The sequence below is a fragment of the Armigeres subalbatus genome, chromosome 3 (genome assembly GCF_024139115.2).
Source record: "Armigeres subalbatus isolate Guangzhou_Male chromosome 3, GZ_Asu_2, whole genome shotgun sequence".
Taxonomy (NCBI): Eukaryota; Metazoa; Arthropoda; class Insecta; order Diptera; family Culicidae; genus Armigeres; species Armigeres subalbatus.
In genome coordinates this window covers 300345379-300358335 of record NC_085141.1, presented here as the reverse complement: position 1 = coordinate 300358335, position 12957 = coordinate 300345379, and the positions used below count along the sequence as shown (strand labels likewise).

Below are 12957 nucleotides of genomic sequence, written 5' to 3'. Positions count from 1 at the left end.
TTCTACAGCAGCCTTCGCCGACGGCTATCATTGATGCCGTTGGGATCGCTAACGAGGCAATCATAGCCATTTAATTTTATTTCATTTAAAAGACAACTCTTTTCCGTTTTCCGTTTCCGTTTCCGGTTTAGAGAAGAACCGATTTGCGCTTCTTGAAACCTTGTTGAGAATTTACAACATTGCGAGAAACTTTCACTTTCAATCATTAACTGAGTGATTCGCACTCGGGAAAACAGCTTTCTCATATCCAATAAAGTAGATTCATCAGTAATGCGTTCTGTTATGCGTCTTTACAATTAATATCAGCAACCAAACGTTTATCCGAATATAGCGCGAAAGTTTAACTTCCCACCGTTGAATGGCTATGGACGCTACCATCGCGAATAAATTGTCTGCAGCAACCACCGCCGATGCGGACTGTCGAAAATTGGATGGCGTCGTCCTTGAACTTTGTGGTGGCAGTCGGGAGGTAGATGCGAAAGAAAATTATACACAAGAACTCGCCTTTCTAAATATTAAGCTCAATCTAGCAATTAAACTTTATTTTTTCAATGCAAAATGGTTACATACGCTACCGTGGCGACTAAATTCACTGCAGCAACCCCCATTTTCTGTTCCTGTAAAGAATATTCGTCACATATCCAGTGTCTTCCATTTAAAATATTGATCCTGATAAAGGCGGGTTAATGCGCCTTGATACATATCCGCTGACGATTGTTGCGGATGGCCCCGCAATGCGTCACCACGCTTTGCTGTACTGCTGTACCTACACTTGAGTACTGCTAATGTAGGCCATGCGATGATTCTGCAGTAACACGCCGACGAGCACCACGGATATCGATGCTGGGACCACAACCTGCTGGACGCAAAAGATTCCGACGACTTCCACTGATGCTAATGCAGGGCTCGCGCATGCGGGAAAGCTGCTTTCTTGTATTCAAAATAGTGAGCCCGATGCCTAGCCCCTCTGTTATTATTATGGGTGCAAAGGTGCGGGGCTTATGAGCTTACTTCGTTAGATACAAGAAAGCAGCTTTCCCGCTTGCGCGAGCCATTTTGTTCGAGATTTTGCAGAGAGCGGTCCAACGTGGTCCCAGCAACTAGCGCGCGAGCCAGTTAGTTCGAGATTTTTCGTTGCTGCAGAAATCTCGTCGTCGGTGGGAGCAGCACCAAAGCGAAATTTTCTAGCATACTGATAGTGAATGGAGCACTTAATCGGTCCTTTTTCAGGACCATCATTTTATGCTGCCGATGCTGATGACCACCGCACGATAATTCCAAGCAAAACCGCAAAAGCGCGCCGGAGAGCAGCTTTTCGAATCGACTTGAGACGATGTCTGCGCCGGTAGCGGTCCAAGTAACATCTGTGATGGTCGTCGGTGGTGATTGAAAAAAATGTTTATGCTGATAATTTTTGGTTGAAATTCTCGATTGTGTCTTGTATACAACCTAATATTCATATGATATTACGATTCTCATTGCACTAAGAAGTTTTACGTAGTTTACGTCGAGCGGTCGTGTCTAGTACACAACCCTTCTAATTTTGAATGTATGTATAAAGGATGAACTAAATTTTCCTCCCAATTAAAATTTTCCTAGTAGCTTATTATACTATGTTTGAAAACTCAATTCGTGCGTATGCCCAACATGTGAAAGATTTAGTTCGAAAGATGTTTTGCAAGTAATTACTTCCTTCAGTGGGAATTGAATTTGCGACCCCAGTATGTATGTTAGGTGCTTTCCCTACTAAGCTACAAAGAACCTCCGTCGTTCTCTGCAGCTCAAAAAGTTCTGATGAGCCTCAATTCCCAACACTAGGCACATAGTTCAACACTCTAGTGCAGAGAATTCGAGCTCATCAGTAAAAGCTAAGAAACAAGAAGTGAAAAACAAGTAGTGGAATGGGAGAAGCGAGATGTGAGAAGTGAGAAGCGAAACGTGAAAAATAGGAAGTGAAACGTTAGAATTGTAAGAAACTTTTATGATAATCGTGATGAAGAAATAAATAATGAAAAGTGAAGAGTGAGAAGCGGCGCGAGAGGTGACTAATGAAATGTGAAAAGAGACTGAAGACTGATTATAAAAATAGAGAGTGAAGTCGAAATATGAATGGAAGTGGGGAATGAGATGCAAAATGTGAAATATAAAATAGAGAAGTGAGAATTGAGTAATGACTAGTGAGGAACGAACTATGAGAAAATGATTGAGACGCGACAAGTGGGAATTGGAAGGTGAAAAATGAGAAGAAAAATGTGAAATATGAGAAGCGAAAACCAGAACGTGAAATGTGATAAGCGAGAAGTGTATTGTGAGAAGTAAGAAATGTGAAGTCAGAGATATGATGACTAAATATGGAGACAAAGAGACTAAGTGGTTCATATGCAGTCTAATTATTTTTTTATCTCATTTCCATTTTCTTGTCACTGTCTCATTGTTCCGGGTACCACGAAGGTCTAACCATCCGAAAGCAATATGTGTCGATAAAAGGTCGACAAGACAAATATGTCTAAAGGGACAGAAGGTCCAAAGGACAAAAGGTCGAAAGGGCAAAAGAATGGCCGTTCGATGTTTTGTCCTTTCGACCTTTTGTGCCTGCCGTTCGATGTTTTGTCTTTTCGACCTTTGTCCTCCGAATTTTTGTCCCTAACCCATCAGAAAGATGCTTCATGTCGAATTATGCTTCGAACACGATGCTATGCCACACCGTTCATGGCATTAAAAAATAGCACAAACTTTTGTCTCAATCTCAATCGTCTTCAAAAAATGTTATATTAGGGGCTCCCTAAACATACACGTCGCAAGGCAATTGTCGTTGCGATTCTAACGCTGAGTCGCTGCATGCAATGTTCAATTGACGCTTGCGTAGCGACAATCGCGTCGCGTTCTAAGTTTAGGAGAATCAACCTCGTTCTGATTGATGTGCGGCACTTTTCCGACATTATACACGTCAGCGCAGGGTTTCCACTACTTGTTGAAAAACGTATTACATGCTTTAAACTAAAAAATATGGCGAAAAATGTGTTCATTGTTCCCATATTGCTTTACCACAAAAATGCAATCTAACTCTTTTGACTTGATTTCAAAATTAGTTTTGAAATTCATCATGCTTTTTAATTAGATTATTGTTGAATGAATTCATTGTTATGGATGGTATCACAAAACATTATCAAAATGGAGGAGGAATTCACATTAATGATTTCAGTGTACATAATCTCTAAGCCAATCAAGCCTTGAAATCTTTAGAACAAACTGAAAAAGCGTCAGATTTGAAAGCTTGTAGTACAAGAATAATTAAAAAAAACTATGGAGAGTTGTGGAGACCGGAAGATGCTTTGAAAAGGGAATGCGAGTCTGGCGATAGGATTTGAAAAGCGGAGAGATCAGTGTGGAGTTTGGTGCTACGACTATCGGTTGGTTTCAGTTTAGTGCAAAAGTGGTAAAAAAATAAGGTATTACAAAAATCGTTAAAATGGAGATCGTAAACATACATTAGCTGAGAATCCATAGTAAATTTAAATTCTCAAGATGGTTATACAAAACGTCACAAATCGGTCATCTTGGAAACTTCGTTGACGGCCGCTAGACGATGGACCAGATATTTGCTGTACCAGTACGGCACATTCTTCAAAAAATGCCGTGAATATCAGGTCTCAACGCACCAACGCACCACGGTTTCAGGAACAACAGTCACGTTTTCTGGAACGGAATGTGGTAAATGCTGAACAGCAACCCTGCAAAGGTGGTGTTCGCTTCCAATCCCGCAGGTACAAGAAGGCGTGGTGGTCGGATCAGATACAACACGATTAGGCGAGCGTGGTGCGCAACGGAAGATGGAGATATGTGGCCTCGAATCGTGTACTGTGGCGTCAAATGGTTGATTCAGTCTTATCTTTTCTATATCTAAATGAACGGTGCCGGCCAGATCCTGGAACTCAATTTATGATTAGAAGAAGAAAACTGGTTCGACTTTTTTGTTCTCTGTAAGAGCCACAGGAAAAGAATAATTGGTTAATCGGAAAGGTATTGGAAGTTGCATTGCTAAGTGTCAAAGATGAAAATCGTGATTCAAACCCTAGCAGCACAATTCAAACCGATTTGGTTGCACCAACTCATGTATGACTGAATTTGATCGTAAATGAGTTCTATAAATTTATATACAACATGTGTGCTGCTCCGGAATCAACTCGACGTTCCACTAAATGGGTTTGTTTCGACTGATAAGCGGTAACATAATCTAATGTTTATTCCGCATAATGCATGGCGGGTTCTGTATACTGAGGAGGATCGTGCTTCTTTAGATTGAACCGACGCGCACTATTGAAGCACGATTCGTCAAGCACTAATAAATTATTTCGGTGTTAAAAGTAACAACATTCTGTTTTGGAAGTTAAATTACTCTGTTGTCAACATTCTGTTTTTGTTGGTGCTTGGTTATGCAACATCCAAAGGAGCTGACATTCTAGAAGCCAATTTTGTAATGGGTTAGGGACAAAACGTCCAAAAACAAAAGGTCGAAAGGGACAAAAAGTCGAAAGAGGAAATCATCGAATGGTACAAAAGGTCGAAGGGACAAAATGTCGAACGAGACAAAAGGTCGAAATAGATAAGAAACTGAAGCGGAGATAATCATTTTCACACAATATAAGTTTTATTCATTTTTCAAATCAACAATCTTTTTTATCTCTAACAGAATAATATTGTTTCAAAGTTATTACTCCTTCTTTGTAATTTGTCTATTTTTTCAACTTCTGCTTGAAATGCAATTCACAAATTCCTTTGGAATTCACCCAACAAGCAACTTGTTCTTGATCGACCTTTTGCCTTTTGGACCTTCTATCCCTTTCAACGTTTTGTCTTTTTGACCTTTTGTGCTTTCGACCTTTTGTCATTTCGCCTTTTTGTCTTTCGACTTGTTGTCCTTCAGACCTTTCTATGACTAAATCCTTTAAAATATGTCCATTAGGGTGGCTCAAAAAACACTTTCAAATTTTTTGATGGGCCGCCCTCTTATTCGATTCTATTTGATGCCCTGGTGCTTTGGACAAAATTTCAGCCAAATCGATAAACGTTTGGGCGATGCTAAACTCGTTGGAAGTTTATACGCAAAAATGTGTGCAGAAACATCCAAAAACAGTGATTTGCAGTTGGACAGCACAATTTACGATCAAGAATAATGATATTCATTCTGTTCTTGTAGAATTGAATACAGAATGTTATGCTGAAAACCACGACAAGATTAGAGTTTATTAGGCAAAGATATTAGCATTTTACTGGAGTGTTGTAGGGGTGAATTTATTTCTTTTCAAAGGTAAAAGAAACGAAATTTGCTCAAACCTCACTTCAGAAAAATGCTAATAACTTAGCCGGGCAAACTCTAATCTTCTCGCGGTTTTCTGCATAACATTCTGCATTTAATACTTCAAGATCTGAATGAGTATCATAGTTCTTCATCGTAAGTTGTGCCGACCAACTGCAATTCACTGTTTTCAAGGGCGTAGCCAAGAGGGGGCAGGGGGGGGGGGCGTCGCCCCTCTAAATTGTGGAAAGATTGAACGGATACTGAAATGAATTCCCTCAAACATGTGCACTTTACTATCCAATCCAAACATTTCGGGCTCAAAAATTCTCCTTGAAATCCTTCTAGAAGCTCCCCTGGGAACTTCGGAATTCCTCCGGAAAGTTATCCACAAATTCCTCTGAAAATCGTTCGAAAATCCTTCTCATGTAATTGTAATCCCTCCTTATCTAGAAACCCCCCACTAATTTTTTTTAGGAAATTCCCGAGGAAATTCCTTCTTTTCTTCTCTCCAAGATTTACTTCTAGATATTTCTTCGGCTATTCTCTATTCAGGAAGAATCCGGCATTTCCTTCAGGCATGCATTCGAGAGTTCCATCAAGAACGCATACGGAATTTCCAATCCCAAAATTCTACCAGAAGTTTCTTCAAAAATGTATGACGGAAATCCTCCGATTTAGCTCCATAATTTCACTTGTAAATCTATAAGAAATTCCTTCGGAAATTCTTCTGGTTACTTCTCCGGGCATTCCTCTCGGATCTCTTCCTTTAATTCGTCCGGGATTACTTCCAGGAAATTTTCCGGGAATACCTCCAAACATTCAATAGCGAAATCATCTAGCATTCCAATCTGAAATTCTTTTCGCAATTACTTCAGAATATCCTTCAAGAAATCCTCTAGAAATATATTCATGAATTTCTCCTGGAATTCGTCCAAGTATTTCCTCAGAAATTCTTACAGGTATTTTTTCGGGAGTTTCTTCAAGTACTTCTCCAGGAATTCCTTCAAGAATTTCTCCGGGAGATTTTCCGCGGAAGTGTTCTAGAATTCCTTCCGGACTTCACTCGGAATTTACTCGGATATCTGCCAAGAGTTCTTCCAGAAATTTCTTCGGAACAGTCCGCAGGGATTTTCTTCAACAATTCATCTGGGAAAACTTTCAGGATTTCATTTGGGAATTTCTGAATTAATTCCTTCTGGTATTTTTCCGTGAATTCCTTCAGATATTTTTTCGGAAATTCCTTTAGGAACTTCTCTAAGAATTATTTCAGGACTTCCATGTGGGAATTCCTCCGGAAGTGCTTGTGGGAGTTCCTCCTTTCTCTTCCTCTAGGGTATTCCACCGGATGTTCCTCTGAAGTTCCACCAGTAGTTCCTTCGGGAATTCAATCAGACTTTCTTCCAGGAATTCATTTAGCATTTCTTTAGGCATTTATCTACATATTCCTCCAGAAATTCCTCGGAGAATTTCTCTGGGAGTTCTTACGGGAATTCCTCCGGGAGGTTCTTTTAAGAATTCTTCCAGGAGTTCCTCCTGGAATTCTTACGGAAGTTCCTTTGGGAGTTCATCCTAGAATTCTTACGAGAGTTACTCCAGGATTTCCTCCGGAAATTCTTCCTGTAGTTCTTCAATAAATTTCTCCAGAAGTTCCACTGGCAGTTCCTCCGAGAATTCCTCTGAAAATTTCTTTGGAAATTCCTATAGAAAATCCCCCGGGAGTTCCTCCGGAAATTACTCTGGGAGTTCCTCCGGGAGTTCCTTTTCAGAGAAACACCCGGAGAAACTGCCGGTGAAACTCCCGGAGGGATTCTCGTAAAAACTGCTGGTAGATCTCCCGGAGGAATTTCCGAAGGAACTGCCGGAGGAGCTCCCGTAAGATCTCCCGTAAGAACTCCTGCAGGAATTTCAGGAGGAATTCCTAGAAGAATTCCTTGAGGACCTCCCAGATGAGCTCCCAGAGAAACTATCGGAAGAACTTCGGGAGGAATTTCCAGCTTAATTTCTGAAGAAAGCCTAAATGATTTCCTGAAAAAAGGCTGAATAATTTCCTGGAATAGCTTCTGGTGGAACTCCCGGAGGAATTTCCGGAGAAACTTCCGGATGAATTGCTGGTGGAATTCCCGGAGGAACTCTCGAAGGAATTTTCTGGAAGAATTTCTGAAGAAACTCCCGGGAGAATTTTCTCGGAAACAAGAGAATTCATCTTATAGACAAATCTCGTCTAGCTGAAACCTTTGTTGGGGTTTGTAGCTGGACCATCATCATCATCAGAGGACCTCCCGGAGAATTCCCTGAGAAGCTCGCAGAGAAATTCTCGGAGGAGCTTCTGGTGGAAAATTTATATAAATTCCTGAAGAAGCCCAAATAAATTCCAATTCTGCCGAAATCCCCGGAAGAATTTTCAGAGGAACTGCCGATAGAACTACCGGAATAAGTCTCGAAGGAAATCCTAGAGAAATTCTTGGTGGAAATGCCAATGGAACTCCTGGAAGAATTCCAGGAGGAATTTTCGGAGAAACTCCTGGAGGATCTCCCAGTTGAAATCTTGAAGTTTCCACCGGAATTCTTTCAGGATTTCATTGCGAATTAATCTAGGAACTCCTCAGATAATTCCATTGTTGATTTCATTTTCGGTATAATTTCTGTATAAATTTCCGGTGAAATTTCTGGAGAAATTCTTTGAAATTTTCACAAGAGATTATTCGAAACAATTCACGGAAAATTTTATGGAATTTACACAAGAAATTCGAAGATTTTTCGTGAAATTCTCAGGAATGTTTACTGGTAATTCTGCGGAATTTCCACGGAATATTCTTATTCTTAAAAATTATGGGAAACAGCACGAAATTATTTGAATTATTGCAGGGAATTCTGCAGAGCTTATAAAGAAGTTCGTGAAGATTTTCTTGGAGTAAATAATGGTGGAATTTTCGGATCAATTCCCGGCAAAATTTATGGTGGAATTCCTGAAGACACTGCCGAAGAAGTTGCTGGAGACATTCCTAAAGAATCCCTGATAGAATTCCGGATAGAATGCCAGGAGCAATTGTCGAAGGAATTCCTGGAGAAAGCTTGCATATTGATTTTTCGGCCTATTTTATAATAAATATTATTTCAGAGAGGATTTGCTTAGAAATTCAGATGTATGGTTTTCGTTTTCTTTAACTTATGGAAGAATGCAGGATTTTTATAATAATTGTTAAAGCCGATTTAATATTCTTTCTGAATACTAAGTTCGTTAATATTTTTCTCACTTTATTTAAAAATATCTGATGAGCAATAAATCACGCATTTTTAAATCCATTATTGTTTTAATCATTATTGTTTCGATTTGGTTTGGATTTGGTTTCATATGTTAATATTCATGTGTTTTTATAGAACTACTATAAAACTACACACTTAATTTAATTTAACGGGCTCGGTATACGAATTACCGATTTCTCAACAGCTGAGCTCTCGGCAGTCTGCTCAGTAAAAAATTGAACCATTTACCGAGTACTCGGTTTGCTCTCTCAACGAGGAAATGTCAAAAAATACTGAGCTGATCTGTAACAGCTACTGAGGATTCGGTAAAAAAATGCTGATTAATTTGTAAAAGGAATACGGATCTCGGTTATGAATATAACCGAGCAAAATGTAATTTGGCGTTTGTTTTCTTTATTGATAAGCAAAAAAATAATCAAATTTTTATTGAAATAAGCTTTATTTTAAAAAAATATCATTTTCTACAGTATTTTAGACCAAAGTTTACAAGTTAACAGCATTGTACCCACGTCTATTGAATGGGGCGGTTTTTTCGATTCCTGAGGTGGACGGCTACGGCTACCTGATTTGAGATCCGACGGGTATTGAGGTGCCCATCGACCAAGGCGGATCCATCTTGAGGAAATTGATTTACGGCCCATCCGTAGACGTAGTTGGCGACATGTAGTTTTGGGCCGAGAAGATTGGGTTCCTCTGCCCTAAATGTACGCGAACAGGCCAAACCCGTCGGATGCAACCATATTCCTGAAATTCATTAAGATTTATTTTATTTTTGCTAGCTGCAAGGTGAATCACTTCTACTTACCGAAATATCAATATAAAAATAATTTATTTGATTGGAACGACAATCAAATACACGCACAAACAACCTTAGTTCAGAACTTTGAATGAAAAATTAATTCTCAATATGGCGTCACATCGAGTGCCATGAAAAAATAGTGTGAACTGAACTCGGTAAAAGTATTACCGTAAGCTCAGCAAGATATATTTTTTTCACTGAGTCATCAGTATTTTAACTTTGACAACTTCAATCGAATTCGCTGAACAGAGCAACTCGGTAATCTATTTTACAGACATCCTGTAAATGATATTGCATTGCTGAGAGATCGGTATAATTTATTACAAAACTCAGTATTTTTTTCAAACTTAACTGACCTCTCGGTTCAAATTCATATTTACCGGGTAAAATCGGCAAAAAAAATTACCGAGCCAAAGTTCTCGATTTAAGTGTGTACGATTTAGAAGACCAAAAAATTTTGCCCCCCCCCCCCACCTTCTCGAAATCCTGGCTACGCCCATGACTGTTTTTCGATGTTTCCGCATACATTTTTGCATATTAACTTCCAATGAGTTTAGCACCGCCCAAACGTTGGCCGATTTGGCTGAAATTTTGTCCAGATCATCAGGGCATCAAATAGAACCGAATGAAAGGGCGGCCCATCAAAAAAATTGAAAAAAAGTTTTTCCCATATTAATTTGAGGCACCCTAATGTCCATGCTTACGGGGAATGTTCATCGAAGCAATATTAATTGTCGCAAAAAAAAAATAATCCAGTTTATATTGCGCTTTTTGCACTTTATAAGAGTTTTGCGAGATTTTTTTTCTCACAGTCATCTTTTTCTCACACTCAATACACTCAAAAAAGTTTGATTTTCCGTGTATAATATTTGTGTGTGAGTGCTCAATCTGAAAACAAACAGACGTCAAATCATGGCGGGAATCGATTTAGTGTACACGCTTACATGTGACTCACGAGTAATGGGTTATAATTGGGTAAATTTCAGTAACAAAAATCGATCAACCCGAAATGAGAGTGAGTGTGAGAAAAAGAAGCGGGCGAACCACAATCTACACATAACTCTTCAAATTGGTGAAATCGGCAATAATTACACCTATCAAAACATGCCGTTGAAACAAGCTAAGCATTTTCATAAATGGATTATTTTGTGCTTTTCCGCTGATCGAAAACTTCCTACACAATGCGCCCGCTTTACATCGATCCCACATAAATACATCGTTTTCATTGCCGTTTTATTGCAGGAAATCTTGGGCATCAGCTGTCAACATTCGCTTCGGACCGGCTGTAATGGGCTGTGAGTTATGGATTTCTGTACACTTATTCAGCGGTAAGTAACCATTTGTTTGTTTTTCGATCCCCGATCCGTTGCAGTTCGACAACCTATACTGCCTGTAATCGCATATCTGTCTCATATGAATATAAGACACAGCAAAGATGGGACAAATGTGCGATTACAGGCAGTATAGAAGTTGGTAAAAGGTTGCAAAAACGAATTAAAATCCAATTCATTTCAAGAAGTTTAACATACACAGGGATAGGCATAGGTTCTGAGTCGTTTGAAAAGATCGTTCGCTTCCACAATTCATCTCAATTTATGCATGCACTCGCGGAGAAAGAACGTTAACTTTGTATCGCACTGTGACACGCAAGTGACGTAATTGCAGTCCCGAAGAGCTTGTATTACTGCTTCGGTGACGGAAATTATGATTGATTACCGTCGCGGTCGTCATCATCGTCGTTGTCGGGATCGCTGAACAACACGAGAGTGATTGGAAATTTGCACCAAGTGGGGATCTTTGGCATCGAGTTTCAACGGTGATATGATAGGAATGTTTTTGCGGGTGATCAAATTTTGTTTACTATAAACACTCTGATTCTGAAAAAGAGTTTCACATGACTGTGTTCCCACATAGCTGATGTCACAGATTCTCATGAGCACCCACGCAAATGAGGCCATTCATACGGTCATATTTATAAGAACGTATTATGTCATACACTTGAACCACCGCGGATAAAGTCAAGTGATATTGTCGTCAACTGAAAGCATGCCTTCTACTGGTGGAAGACATCGTAATTGAAATCTAGAACACTTAGCTGATAATTCCCAACCGGTGAAAGTGATCGATAAGTTTGAAAGTAGGTTCCCACGGAGATGATGCAGATAACCGCGGAACAAAACACTCGCGGTTCGGTTGCTGTCGGGTTTGTCTACATGACTGTCAAGCTTTGTTTATTTGAATGCAGAAAACATTCGAAAAGTAACATAAATAGATATGACAAAAAATTTAGCCGGCCATTGACATACGAACTGAAGGGAACCACCTTGACAGACAGTGAAATCTGACCTAGAAATAGATTCATTCTAGCTTCATTTCGTATATTCAGTTAACAGCACGCTGTGCAATAAATTCGCCTATTCTGCTCGTTTACGCTCTAGTATAGTCAGTTTTGGCAAAGAACTTCACTTCTGCTGACAAGTCTAGATAGATATACGCGCATCCACTTGACAAGCGGTATCGCAGATATGCGCGATAACGTATCTGATGCGTATTTGCAATTGCACTCGGTATAAACGCGCGCGCCTGATGCGGTTGTGAGACATCACGAAAACCGCGTCAATTGAAATGCAAGCAGGGAAGCCAACCAGACATTCAACAGCTTAATTTATGTCCAATGAGCAGACCCATAACTCTACACACGCTCCGGGTGACGCGACTTGAACATCCATCTTCACTGGCTCCACTGACTGACTGTTTGTTGTTGTTGCGGTTTCTACTTCCTCGAGGAGTGTGTCAAAATAGGTTACGCATGTTATAAAACACACTCACTCAGTGACGGATTGGCTGCTGGAGATCGTTCGGCTTAAATGTTTAACAGGCAGGTGTTCCGAATCTGTCGATGTGTTTTTTGAGTAGTAACGGGCTGTAGGTGATGATCGATCGTCGATACGTTGTCGCGAGAACGATAAATTAAGGCCTTTAGTTTTGAGAATGAAATTCTTGTGCTTTACATTAATGGTATGGATGATGTTGAGAGTTGATGAGAATGGAAATCACTGAAAATTCATTCACCAATAGCAATGGTTTGAGGTATGTCACTTAGGCCGTTAATAGAAGGGTGGCATCCGGTTGTATTGGCACGTATTGAACTTCCATTGAACTTCTACATTGTCTTGGGATAGAGTATTGTGTTAGATACGAAGAATATTTTATTTGGAATCATTCTTCCCACGATCCTTCTTATAGAACTGGCGTTATAATCGAAACACTCGTTTGCCAATCGAGTTCCAATTTCCTATGGACTTTATCTATCATCTCATATGACTTCACAAAAAACATCGATTGGGCAAAATATGCGGAGGCCTTCATCAATGGCGTACAGTCAATAGAAACACTTCCCCGCGGGAGGAGTACCAATTTATATCCCAACGCCGAGCGGTGCTTGAAGCTTCGGTTCGTAGAAAACCACACAGTCCGTGGTGGGATAGCCAATGTACACAGTTTTATCGCGCGACATCCGCCGCGTTTAAAGAATTTCGGAAACACGGATCGATTGTTTTTCACAAACGATACTTCGCCCATCGAAACCCAGTTC

General features: G+C 39.9%; 1 protein-coding gene across 3 annotated transcripts in view; it reads right to left on the bottom strand.

The window, feature by feature from the left end:
* LOC134224981 (uncharacterized) overlaps nucleotides 1-12957 on the bottom strand; it is a 123826-nt gene that overhangs the window by 49485 nt on the left and 61384 nt on the right. The window lies entirely within an intron of this gene.